Source organism: Thalassophryne amazonica, chromosome 6 (assembly GCF_902500255.1).
Source record: "Thalassophryne amazonica chromosome 6, fThaAma1.1, whole genome shotgun sequence".
Lineage (NCBI taxonomy): Eukaryota > Metazoa > Chordata > Actinopteri > Batrachoidiformes > Batrachoididae > Thalassophryne > Thalassophryne amazonica.
The window spans coordinates 24,296,249-24,309,107 of NC_047108.1; the positions used below are offsets into that span (position 1 = coordinate 24,296,249).

General features: G+C 40.6%; 1 long non-coding RNA gene across 1 annotated transcript in view; it reads right to left on the reverse strand.

The window, feature by feature from the left end:
- LOC117511964 overlaps nucleotides 1–12,859 on the reverse strand; it is a 58,233-nt gene that overhangs the window by 1,845 nt on the left and 43,529 nt on the right. Inside the window, exon 3 of the long non-coding RNA XR_004561163.1 lies at nucleotides 9,650–9,736. This is a non-coding gene — a long non-coding RNA (uncharacterized LOC117511964). The remainder of the gene's footprint in view (nucleotides 1–9,649; nucleotides 9,737–12,859) is intronic.

Consider the following 12,859-nt stretch of genomic DNA (forward strand, 5'->3'; position numbering starts at 1 on the left):
TGAACCTTCGTGCGCATGCGTGAACTTTTTCACGCCTGGGCATCACACAGATTAAGGAGCGGTACAACCGGTTTAAAGTCATCCGCACAACGGTGGAGAGCGAGCCACTCTCCGTCGGCCGTCAACATGCTGAAATGATCAGATCATTTCCAAAGTGAACGCTGTGGTGATGCGGGACCGTCGTGTGACTGTCCGAGAAATTGCGGAAGAGGTGGACATCAGCACTTTTTCGGCACATTCCCCTGTGACAGAAGATTTGGCCATGAAAAGGAGTGGCGGCGAAATTCTTTCCTGAAGCTTCTGACAGTGGAGCAAAAGTGCCTCCGTGTTGAAGTCTCACAGGACATGCTGGACTCCGAAAAATGATGCCCACTTCTTCCACCATTTGGAAGATTCAGACGGCTTTCGGTGGCTTTTCAGTCGTGTGACTATCCGAGAAATTGTGGAAGAGGTGAGCATGTCACAACCTGACCTGTGAGACTTCCATGCAAAGGCGCTTCTGCTCCACCGTCAGAAGCTTCAGGAAAGAATTTCGCCGCCACTCCTTTTCATGGCCAAATCTTCTATCACAGTGGAATGTGCCGAAAAAGTGCTGATGTCCACCTCTTCCGCAATTTCTCGGACAGTCACATGACGGTCCTGCATCACCACAGCGTTCATTTTGGAAATGATCTGATCATTTCAGCATGTTGACGGCCGCCCGGAGCGTGGCTCGCTCTCCACCGTTGTGCGGACATCTTTAAACCGGTTGTACCGCTCCTTAATCTGTGTGATGCACATAGGATCGTCACCGAAAGCCGTCTGAATAATCCGAATGGTTTCCACCTGGCTGTCGCCCAGTTTCTGGCAAAATTTGATGCAGTCACGCTGCTCCAGTTGTTCCGTCTTTTTCCTTGGAATGAAAAAACGCCGAGCGCACGACACACACCTCACACAAAGGCTGCTTACAAGCAAACGACGCAATCGACAGGCGTGAAAAAAAATTCACGCATGTGCACGAAGGTTCAAGGTTGGCTCATGCAAGCACACGTGATTCAAACCCATCAGGTTTTTGAAAAAAATAAAAAGGTCAGATACTTTTCTAACAGACCTCGTATATATTCCTCCAGACAGCAGGTGGAATGTTTTGTTTCCCATTTTGTTTTTGGTTCACAGACTTTTTTCCGGTTTCTGCGTCTTTCGTATTATGTGTGAAGGGGCCCTAAAGGACATGTCGCATGGTTTTTAACATCCCAGTTATCAAGACAACATAAAAGTACTCATGATTGTAAGTCTCTCCGCACAAATGTGCTAATAATTAGTGGTCAATGATGTATTTTATTCCTCTCACTCTGAGCGTTAGCAGGCGCATTTCCAGAAAACTTCTTACTCGGCAATTCTCGGCATGTGACATACATTTTAGAATGAGCTGAAACATCCTGATGAGACAGACAGAAACAAACCTGCTCCGTCCAAAAAACAAAGCATCTGTGCTGCCGTTTGAAAGTGATGGGTCGGATTTACAGACAGGAGACGACACACTTCACCCCGAAATGCTTAGCTTTTTCAGAACCTAGTGTGGTGACCTGCTCTTTGTGTGGATACTGGTTTACTGAAGCTCTGTACATGGATGTGAGGACATCTCCATGGTGCTGTTTTTAACAGACTTCCTGACATGGAGATGGATTTGTTACATTGGAAAAAGTCAGAATACATTATTTCCAGGAGTTAATGGACTTTACGTGCCACAATGGTAAGAAAACTGAGGGCAGAGCTGAAGCCGACGATCATGCATGTGCATGCATGGGGGCTTTGACTGTGTGGAGTTTACATTTGGAAACATACCTCTGGGTGAGTCTGGCATGTTTAGCATTTTACCCCTTTTGTGTTTTTGGGAAGCTTTTTTTTTTTTTTACTTTGTGTGTATTTGGAGCTGGAATTTGTGTGTGTGTGTGTGTGTGTGTGTGTGTGTGTGTGTGTGTGTGTGTGTGTGTGTGTGTGTGTGTGTGTGTGTGTGCACGCACGCACGCGCTGTGCAGATGATGCTCCTACCACTGTGAACATGAATGTCAGCATGACATTTCTCCCCAGGAGCAGATGTATTTTTTTAGATTTTATTGATAACACTCACAATTAATCATGCACAAAACTGATCCTCCAGCAGAGATCATTATTGACAGGCTACATTTATGGCTCATGGCTGCAGGTGCACTGAATCTTCTCAGGGCTGCTGCTTTTACCATGAATGCATCAAATTTAACAGTTTTCACTTAAAAACAAGTCATCATAATATGACATCACACTTATGTCAATTTTGGAATTAATCTGTGCCTCAGTTCATAACGTTAGCAGCTATATTCCATTGAAGTGCACGCTGGGACACGTCTAGTAACTACATCACCTGTCGGAAACACACGAGTACTCACGAGTGCTTGTTTTCGGAAGAATGCCATTCATAGCTGTTTGCTATGAATGGCATATACTTTGAAACCGGTCACGGAAGTGCACACAGTAATCCCGGTGGATCATCAGATGGTCACTAACAGCCTAAATCTAAATTGTTATGACTTCAGTGCGACAAGTCCTTTAAGCTAAATTGGCATCAACCACTACTTTGAAATGTGCATACAATGATCTGCCTCATATTTTTGAAACAGAAATGGAGGCGCATGGTCACAGCAGTGGGATGATAAAGCACAGTAAATACAGTGAGTAGCAACAGCGCCCCCACTTGTACTTTTAAACCCACCATCCGCAATGATTGTTCACCTATGGTACTGCACGTTTCTTGTTTATTCTGACACCACGCTCACTTATTGACATAACTTTAACAAGTTTAAGATGCTTTAGCAAACTATAAAAATCTTTCCATAAGCATAAAACTTCCCAAATAATCAAATAACTGGACAATTATTTTTTGTGATAGTTCCCAGAATCCTTTGCACTGACGTTGCTGCACAGCTCTCTTTATTAAGATAAAATCTCTCTTCATATAATTTGACCAGCAAAAATAACTCATCACTGCCACTCGACACAAGCATGGCGGTCCAGAAGAAATTCAACCAGGCATCTAACTACAACCCCTGGCAAAAATTATGGAATCACCGGCCTCGGAGGATGTTCATTCAGTTGTTTAATTTTGTAGAAAAAAAAGCAGATCACAGACATGACACAAAACTAAAGTCATTTCAAATGGCAACTTTCTGGCTTTAAGAAACACTATAAGAAATCAAGAAAAAAAGATTGTGGCAGTCAGTAACGGTTACTTTTTTAGACCAAGCAGAGGAAAAAAATATGGAATCACTCAATTCTGAGGAAAAAATTATGGAATCACCCTGTAAATTTTCATCCCCAAAACTAACACCTGCATCATATCAGATCTGCTTGTTAGTCTGCATCTAAAAAGGAGTGAACACACCTTGGAGAGCTGTTGCACCAAGTGGACTGACATGAATCATGGCTCCAACATGAGAGATGTCAATTGAAACAAAGGAGAGGATTATCAAACTCTTAAAAGAGAGTAAATCATCACGCAATGTTGCAAAAGATGTTGGTTGTTCACAGTCAGCTGTGTCTGAACTCTGGACCAAATACAAACATGGGAAGGTTGTTAAAGGCAAACATACTGGTAGACCAAGGAAGACAAAGCGTCAAGACAGAAAACTTAAAGCAATATGTCTCAAAAATCGAAAAATGTACAACAAAACAAATGAGAAACGAATGGGAGGAAACTGGAGTCAACGTCTGTGACCGAACTGTAAGAAACCGCCTAAAGGAAATGGGATTTACATACAGAAAAGCTAAACGAAAGGCATCATTAACACCTAAACAGAAAAAAACAAGGTTACAATGGGCTAAGGAAAAGCAATTGTGGACTGTGGATGACTGGATGAAAGTCATATTCAGTGATGAATCTCGAATCTGCATTGGGCAAGGTGGTGATGCTGGAACTTTCCAATGAGATTTATAAAGATGACTGCCTGAAGAGAACATGTAAATTTCCACAGTCATTGATGATATGGGGCTGCATGTCAGGTAAAGGCACTGGGGAGATGGCTGTCATTACATCATCAATAAATGCACAAGTTTATGTTGATATTTTGGACAATTGAAAGGATGTTTGGGGATGATGAAATCATTTTTCAAGATGATAATGCATCTTGCCATAGAGCAAAAACTGCAAAAACATTCCTTGCAAAAAGACACATAGGGTCAATGCCAATGAGCAGATCTGATTTGATGCAGGTGTTAATTTGGGGGATGAAAATTTACAGGGTGATTCCATAATTTTTTCCTCAGAACTGAGTGATTCCATATTTTTTTCCTCTGCTTGCTCTAAAAAAGTAACCGTTACTGACTGCCACAATCTTTTTTTCTTGATTTCTTATAGTGTTTCTTAAAGCCAGAAAGTTGCCATATGAAATGACTTTAGTTTTGTGTCATGTCTGTGATCTGCTTTTTTTCTAAAAAATTAAACAACTGAATGAACATCCTCTGAGGCCGGTGATTCCATAATTTTTGCCAGGGGTTGTAGAAGGCTGCCAACTGTTTAAGAGCTTTAGCTGCTTTCTGTATTGCACGTCTTTCCTCTTCAGCTTTCTGTTGTTTCATGCCAGCAGCAGCAGACAGGACCTTACGTTCTTGTCCAAATGATGGTGAGAATGCTGTCATGGCCACTATTAATTCAGCAGCAGCGGTACACTGATGACTTATACGTTTAACAATTGAACAGTCCTTCTGAAATAAATATAAGACACTATCACATCTAACAACACTGATTTTTAATTCATGATAAAGTACATGTATATGCGACAAGTGCGATGAAGTGTTGCCGAGTTATGACGCACTCATACGTGGCATCATTCGGTGTGTAATGCTCACCATATGTGTCCTTTACGTCTTATTTTGTGTCTGTGCAACAGTTATAAATTAGGCCCCCGATGTGCATACATCAGTATCTGTCAGATCGAATGTCAGCCATAATCTTGCATCCTTATTTTTCACGTCAGGAACAACACAAGAACATTTAAAAGTTTGTGGAGACAGTGTTTCCCTCAGCAGTATTATCAAGTGGGCCGCTAGGCCAACAAGACCTCTCACAGGCCAGAAATATTTTGTTAATAACGCCAACAAAAAATACAGCCAAATAAGCATTTACTTAGCATTGTTTATGTTTTTGTCATGAAACTCTCCATTACCATTCATACTGTTAAAAACTTCTGAACAACTCCTTTCACACCAAAAACTGCTGCTGCTAAAACCACTGTGTCATAAAAAAGCAACTATAAAACTTTGATTCTTACTGAGGTCTAACTGATGGTTTGTGAGACAGCAAGCCTGTCGTTCTGCAGCGCATGAATGAGGGTTACTAACTGGAGCCACACAGGCCACATAGGGTGCCATCTCCTTTGTGGGGACATGTTGTACCAGGGTTGCCTGGACTTAAGCTTTGGAGGAAAATGGTGCACATGCACCCAGAGGTCTGTCAGTGATACTGGTGGGATTCTGACAACAAATATACACATTAAATTTTGCTTATACCAAACATATTGTACCCATGCAGTTATTGATGTGGTTAGTGAAGCTGAAACTGAGTCAGCCTAGTCTTTTGGTATTCTTTAATATCAAAAATAATTGTGTATTGTACTGTGAGAAGTAGTTCTTTTTTTTGCAAAACCATAAATGCTGGACTGGGGCTTACATAAATAATGAGTACGAGGTCTGTTAGAAAAGTATCCGACCTTTTTATTTTTTTTCAAAAAACCATATGGATTTGAATCACGTGTGATTGCATCAGCCAAGCTTGAACCTTCGTGTGCATGCGTGAGTTTTTTCACGCCTGTCGGTTGCGTCATTCGCCTGTGAGCAGGCTTTGTGTGAGCAGTGGTCCACCCCTCTCGTTGGATTTTATTGCGAATAAATGTCTGAACGATATGGAGTTTTGTTGTATCAATTTTTTCCAGAAACTGTGAGAGACCTCCAGGTGGTAACCATTCAGAAAATACAAATGGCTTTGAGGGACGATTTTATGGGAATTACACAGATTAAGGAGTGCTCCAGCCGGTTTAAAGACCGCCCACAGCTGCTGAGAGCGCGCCGCGCTCCAAGTGCCGATCGACAGGCAGAAACAACCAGATCATTTCCAACGTGAAGGCTTTGTTGATCGGGACGTCGTCTGACTTACACAAAAATGGTAGGAGACGTGGACATCAGTACTTTTTCGGCACATTCCACTGTTACAGGAGTTTTTTTCATGGAAAGAAAAGCGGACGGATGCGCCACCGTGCCGCTCATGGCGCGGCACAAAACCACCTCCATGTTGGTCTCACAGGACGGCTTTCAGATGGCTGTCGGTGGGTTTTCAGTTGTGTGACTAACTGGGAAATTGTGGATGAGCCTGGACATGCCAGAACATGTCCTGTGAGGCTTCATCATGGTGTTGCTTTGCACCATGCGGCACCGCCGCAACGCGCGGAATTCCTCCGCTCCTCTTTCCATGACAAAAACTCCTGTAACAGTGGAATGTGCCGTTCATTTCCAAACTGGACACTATGTTTTATCTGGGACATCTTCTGACTAGCACAGGAATTGCGGAAGACGTGGACATCAGCACTTTTTCGGCACATTGAGACAGACGTGCGGAGGAATTCCGTGCGTCGCGGTGGAGCCGCATGGCGCAAAGCAACGCCGTGATGAAGCCTCACAGGACATGTTCTGGAATGTCCAGGCTCATCCACAATTTCTCGGTTAGTCACATGACTGAAAACCCACCAGCAGCCGTCTGAAAGCCATCTAAAAGCCGTCCTGTGAGACCAACACGGAGGTGGTTTTGTGCCGCGCCATGAACGGCACGGTGGCGCATCCGTCCGCTTTTCTTTCCATGAAAAAAAACTCCTGTAACAGTGGAATGTGCCGAAAAAGTACTGATGTCCATGTCTCCTGCCATTTTTGTGTAAGTCAGACGACGTCCCGGATCAACAAAGCCTTCATGTCGGAAATGATCTGGTTGTTTCAGCCTGTCGATCGGCACTCGGAGCGCGGCGCACTCTCAGCAGCTGTGAGCGGTGTTTAAACTGGCTGGAGCACTCCTTAATCTGTGTAATCCCCATAAAATCGTCCCTCAAAGCCATTTGAATTTTCCGAATGGTTACCACCTGGAGGTCTCTCACAGTTTCTGAAAAAATTGATGCAGCAAAGCTCCAAATCGTTCAGACATTTATTCGCAATAAAAATCCGACGAGAGGGGTGGACCACTGCTCACACAAAGCCTGCTCACAGGCGAATGACGCAACCGACAGGCGTGAAAAAACTCACGCATGCGCACGAAGGTTCAAGCTTGGCTGATGCAATCACGTGTGATTCAAATCCATATGGTTTTTGAAAAAATAAAAAGGTCGGATACTTTCTAACAGACCTCGTACATCACTTCACTTTATCTTTTACATTTCTGAGTGTCTCCCTTTTTTCCACACAACAGTTGGGGGGGGGGGGGGTGTCAATGAGTATTAGTGGGCCTGGAAAAACAAGTGAATCCTTCTGAATTAAAGTTAGGGTCTCCCATGTTTTCTTTACGTCTTTTGTGCCATGTCACCTGTCACAAAGCTATTACTAGTGAAGCAACAGAATAAAAAGTTGTACGCACAGTCTCTCCAATCACAGGCGCTGAAACATGTAACTGCTTCAGAGAGGTCTTGGTGGCTTCTTTGTGGATGTCATCCTGCTCTAGACAAAGTTATTAGATTGTGCCCTACTCTTTATAATTTATAACAATTTTTTTTATTTAAATCCAAGTGATTTTAAGTATCTTGAAATGTTACTTAAATGATTGCAAACACCTTTTTAAGTACCTTGTCATTTCCTAAACATACTTCTTTCTCCCCATCAATGCTTTTCATGTCCTTATGAGTTTCTAAAGATTTTCCAGTGTAGCAAATACATGGCTGGCCTTTAAAACTCTTTAATATCATGTTTTTAAAGAGGACTGATGGTAATAAGATTAGATATACAGTGAGAAAAATAAATATTTGAACACCCTGCGATTTTGCAAGTTCTCCCACTTAGAAATCATGGAGGGGTCTGAAATTTTCATCTTAGGTGCATGTCCACTGTGAGAGACATAATGTAAAAAAAAAAAAAAAAAAATCACAATGTACAATTTTTTTATCATTTATTTGTATGTTACTGCTGCAAATAAGTATTTGAACACCTGTGAAAATCAATGTTAATATTTAGTACAGTAGCCTTTGCAATTACAGAGGTCAAACGTTTCCTGTAGTTCTTGACCAAGTTTGCACACACTGCAGCAGGGATTTTGCTCAATCCTCCATAGAGATCTTCTCTAGATCTTTCAGGTTTGGAGTTTCAGCTCCCTCCAAAGATTTTCTATTGAGTTCAGGTCTGGAGACTGGCCAGGCCACTCCAGGACCTTGAAATGCTTCTTACGGAGCCCCTCCTTGGTTGCCCTGGCTGTGCGTTTTGGGTTATTGTCATGCTGGAAGACCCAGCCATGACCCATCTTCAATGCTCTTACTGAGGGAAGGAGGTTGTTTGCCAAAATCGCGCATACATGACCCCATCCATCCTCCATTCAATATGGTGCAGTCGTCCTGGCCCCTTTGCAGAAGAGCACCGCCAGAGTATGATGTTTCCACCTCCATGCTTCACGGTTGGGATGGTTTTCTTGGGGTTGTTCTGATCCTCTAAACAGGGTAAGTGGAGTTGATTCCAAAAAGCTCTATTCTGGTCTCATCTGACCACATGACCTTCTCCCATGCCTCCTCTGGATCATCCAGATGGTCACTGGTGAACTTCAAATGGGCCTGGACATGTGCTGGCTTGAGCAGGGGGATCTTGCTGTCCTGCAGGATTTTAAACCATGACAGCATCATGTGTTACTAATGTAATCTTTGTGACTGTGGTTCCAGCTCTCTTCAGGTCATTGACCAGGTCCTCCTGTGTAGTTCTGAGCTTTCTCAGAATCATCCTTACCCCACAAAGTGAGATCTTGCAATGGAATCTCAGACCGAGGCAGACTGACAGTCATCTTGTGTTTCTTCCACTTCCTAATAAATAATCATAACAGTTGTTGTCTTCTACCAAGCTGCTTGCCTGTTGTCCTGTAGTCCATCCCAGCCTTATGCAGGTCTACAGTTTTGTCCCTGGTGTCCTTAGACAGCTCTTTGGTCTTGGCTATGGTGGACAGGTTGGAGTGTGATTGATTGAGTGTGTGAACAGGTGTCTTTTATTCAGGTAACAAGTTCAAACAGGTGCAATTAATACTGGTAAAGAGTGCAGAATAAGAGCGCTTCTTAAAGACAAATTAACAGGTCTGTGTGAGCCAGAATTCTTGCTGGTTGGTAAGCTTCAAATACTTATTTGCAGCAGTAACTAACAAATAAATTATTTAAAAAAATCATACATTGTCTCTCACAGTGGCCATGCACCTAAAATGAAAATTTCAGACCCCTCCATGATTTCTAAGCGGGAGAACTTGCAAAGCCGCAGGGTGTTCAAATACTTATTTTCCTCACTGTAATTAAAAATATACAGATATTAACCACAAAAACCACCAATGCTATAGGAGCTGACAAGGACAGATGGGATGCAGGTTTCATAGATTATTCAAGAAAGCCATTAATGGGAAGAAAAAAACACTTTGAAGCTCACTCACCATGCAGAAGGAGTCCAGACTTTTTGGATCGACTGTAGATGCGAAAAGCCTCTTCCAGCTCCATCTGAGAAGAGATGGTACAAGGATCTCCTGCAGAAGCAAAAACGTTATCATTTTTTATTCCATCCTCACATAAACAAATTTACATGTGCACATTATGGCTGCTTAAGAGCAGCTGACTGTGAAAATCAGCCACAAGGGCCCAAAACATGGAAAGTAGACATCTCACCGATTTCAATGAAATTAGGTGTATGAACAGTATTTGGCTAGTGTATAACTGTCACACAATATTTTAACATATCCTTCAGTGGTTGCCATGGTAACCAGTCTTTTTTTAGGCTAAAATGTGCCATTTTACAGATGTGAAACATTGGCAAAATAGGCATTTTCAGAGCACAATAAATGTGAGAAAATTCAATGGCAGACTTTTACCACATAAATATCAAGCAGCACATCTCTTCTTGTCAGAAAAATTAATTTTTTTTGTCAAAGAAGTCAATAATTTGAAAATTGAATTTATTTATGGAGGACATGAATTTGCTATGCAAAAAAGCTACCAAAAAAAACCAAAAAAAAAACCCATATACCATATATGTAAAAAAAAAAAAAAAAATCCAATCGCATCACAAGGAATACTTGCCAGGAAGCCAAGCAAAATTCCGAATTTGCTGCCATTTCTAGTGTGCTCTGCAGACGAATTTCATCAATATATCAGTTATCAAGTTGTTCACCAATGAATATGGCTTTATACACCCTGAAGAAAACCATACACCCTGTTGCCATGGCTGATTACTCGGGTGGTATGAAAAATATCACCCATCTGCGAAAAGGGTGTATTGCTATTTATTCTTTTCTGTTTTATCCAATCATATTGGCGTAACATTTATAGGTATATGATAAGACATTATACATGGCACGTGCAGGTCATATCGGCAGGCATATCGTGCCAGATCCATCTCAAGGTTCCCTTGTATGCGCTCAAATCATTTCAGATCCTGTTTTGCCATTGGAATATGTACACTGATCAGATGGTCCTCAGATAACACATGGACCGCTGAAGGATAGGTGTCCCATCTCGGCGGCGCCAAGAGAGTTTTGAACATGAGCATCACACTCGGGGACACCGGCCGATTTTGACCAACTGTGTGGACTTCCACAGATGGCTGTCAGAACATTTTGGAACTGAAATACGACATCTTTCGGATGTGCGCCAATTCAAAAGTCCGACACCACTCTGTGTGATTCCGACTATGCGTAACGGGGGTATAATCTACACATATGCAAAGGACCCATCAATTTTACACTTTTCAATGCTTTCGCGCAATTTCCCATCACTTGAAAATAAAGTCACATTCATGAGACATACAGGCACTTCATATTAAAGGCAACAACTTTAAATGATATTTGGATGGTCAGTGTGACACTTTAAATGAGATATGATGATAAAGTCTATAGATGATCCACAAATATGCAGAGATCCGGTAAATTTTACCATTGTCACCATTTTCGCCCAAATCTCAGTTATTTAATAAAAGGGTCACATCTTCTAAAACATGATACTACTTTATATAAAAGGCAACAATTTTTAATTATACACCCATGGTCTATGGGAGGGTTTTTTAAATGTCATATGATGAGAAGGGTATTGTTATAATCTGAAGACAGATAGGTAACTAAACTTGCTGTTTTTGTTCTTTTTGCTATGTTTGAAAATTGGAACAATTTTTACTTTTCACAGATTCACCCAGCATCCAATGTGATTGGATTTTATTTGATAAATGTCAAGCTGAGATGTCCCGCTTCAAAATATAAATCGATAAAATAGCCAGTCATGGTCTGCATAGTGACAATAGGCAGCGCAATATTGCGAATATTTCATTTTTTCCACATTTTGAAATAGGAGGTAACTTCACACCATTGCCTAACAGGTCAAAGGTACACATGTATGACATATTTCTGAAATCTATAGAATCTGCTCATTCAGTTGATATGTAATGTTCATTTGTATGTAAACTGATCTCTCTGTATGCTGTGTCTAAAAACAGTGAAAATGTGACCACTGCAGTAGCCACAAGAGCTAATTTTGGCCCTTCTCCAGCATAGTGTGTTTCCATGGCAACCAAACTGATTTTTTTGAAAATACTGTACAACATTCCATTTTTCCTAAGCTGGTGTGAAAAGTTGATAACACTTTATGTTAACTGCACGATACAAAACATTAGTAAAGCATTTATAAAATGTAAGTAAATTCTTAAAGAACTACTTGTAAAACATGTACAAAGCATTCTTTTTTATTAGCTACTCATTGGTAAGAACATAATTAGATGGCTAAATAATTATTAATAACAAAATATGTAATGTCTTTATAAAACATTTATAAATGATTTTTTTAATTCTCTATAAAGCATTTAAGAAAAGTTGATCATTAATAGTTCATCATTTACAAACATAAAATCAGACATTATTCATTAGTGATAAAAACACTTTACAAATCATATTTTTATTGTCTTTACATTTTTCCCTCACAAATTATTAAGCCTTTACTAAGCAATAATCAACCATTAGTTGATGCTCAATGTATCAGTTATAACATTTGTAAAGATTGCATTAACTACTTTTCCTTATTCCTCAATACTTTATGTATCATTTGTTAATAATGTACAAAGCTCAAGTCTCTTTCCCCATCACTACAAATATGCAGTTTTAAAGACTTTATCTATGTACAAATTCTTCTTTCAATGTATGAATAAGCCTTAACTGAGCATTAAGCATTTGTAATATCCTTGTGGTGATTAAATTTGTTTTATAACTCATTTGTATATGCTTAATATATATTTTAATCACAATCTGAAACAGTTGACGAATTCACTTTTATATGTACATTTATAAATACTTAACACATTAGTAAACTTAAAAATACTATTATAAAGCCTTTACAAGCTGTTAGTATGAGCTTAACTAAAGTGATGGCTAAATTTGCATTTTTAACTCATTTGTAGATGCTAATTACATATTATACTCAGAGTCACCAACAGTTGACCAATTCACTTACTATATATGTCCATTTCAGTGGCGGATGCTGGTCTTTCAAGGAGGGGAAGCTCAATTTCGGCCTACATCATAAAATGTGTCGGTTTATTAATATGTAAATTCTTCCCCCTGTTCCTTTTCAAGAAAATGATCTGTGACCCTGTCGTACCAACAAGGCGT